Genomic DNA, 1,146 nt, shown 5'->3' with positions numbered 1-1,146 from the left:
CTGAAACTTTGAAGGACCTGAAGCTCTTGCTGTAGAAGATCAAGAACTGCAACCTTCAATATGGATTGGAGCTTAACATTGAGAAAACAAAGATTCTCACCACTAGGACAATTGGCAGCATCATTATGAATAGTGAAGAGATTGAGATTTTTCACAGACTTAGTTTACTTGGCTCCACGATCACCATTTTGGGTACCAGCAGCCGGGAAATCAAGAGATGAATTGCATTGGGAAAGTTGGCTGTCAGTGACCTATCCAGAGTACTAAAAAAGCAACAGTGTCAATCTGGAGACTAAGGTGCACCTGATACAGGACATGGTCTTTGCAATTACTTGCTATGCATCAGACAGCTAGACAATGATTGAGATGAGAGAAAGAGAATTGATGCCTTTGATCTGCAGTGCTGTAGAAGAGTGTTGAATATATCATGTTGTTGCTGTTGTTAAGTGCCGTCAAGTCACTTGTTACTCATAGCGACCCTATGTACAATAGCCCTAAACTCTGCTCTGTCCTGTGCCAATTTCACCGTCTCCAAGACACCCATCCCAATTACTCCAGTCACTGAATCAATCCACCTCACAGAGGGCCTTCCCCTCCTGTGCTGTCCCTCCACCCTACCAAGCATGATGTCCCTCTCCAAGGACCTGTCTGTCTCTCCTTAAAACATGTCCAAAGTATGTCAGATGAAGCCTCAGAATCCTTGTCTCCAAGAAGCAGCCCACTTTAACCCTCTTCAGGATGAATCTGTTTGTTTTCTTGGGAATCCATGGTATATTCAATACTTTTCTCCAACACCACAGCTCAAAAGCATCAATTCTCCTTCTATCCTACCTAGTCATTGTCCACCTCTTTGATCCATAACAAGCGATTGCAAAGACCACAGCCTGTATTAGATGCATCTTAGTCTCCAGAGTGACACCATTGCTCTTCAGTACTCTGGAGAGGTCCCTAACATCAGACTTTCCCATCGTACGCAATACATTTTTTTATTTTCTGATTGCTGGTGCCAAGAGTGTTGACCGTGGAGCCAAGCAAACAAAAGTTGTTAATATTCTCAATCTCTTCACCATCCATCCTGATGCTGCCAATTGGTCCAGTGGTGAGAATCTTTGTCTTCTTGACATTGAGCCTCAATCCATACTAAAG

The sequence above is a fragment of the Elephantulus edwardii genome, unplaced genomic scaffold (genome assembly GCF_000299155.1).
Source record: "Elephantulus edwardii isolate Elephantulus edwardi_28Jun2011 unplaced genomic scaffold, EleEdw1.0 scaffold00067, whole genome shotgun sequence".
Lineage (NCBI taxonomy): Eukaryota > Metazoa > Chordata > Mammalia > Macroscelidea > Macroscelididae > Elephantulus > Elephantulus edwardii.
This window is presented reverse-complemented; position numbering follows the sequence as displayed.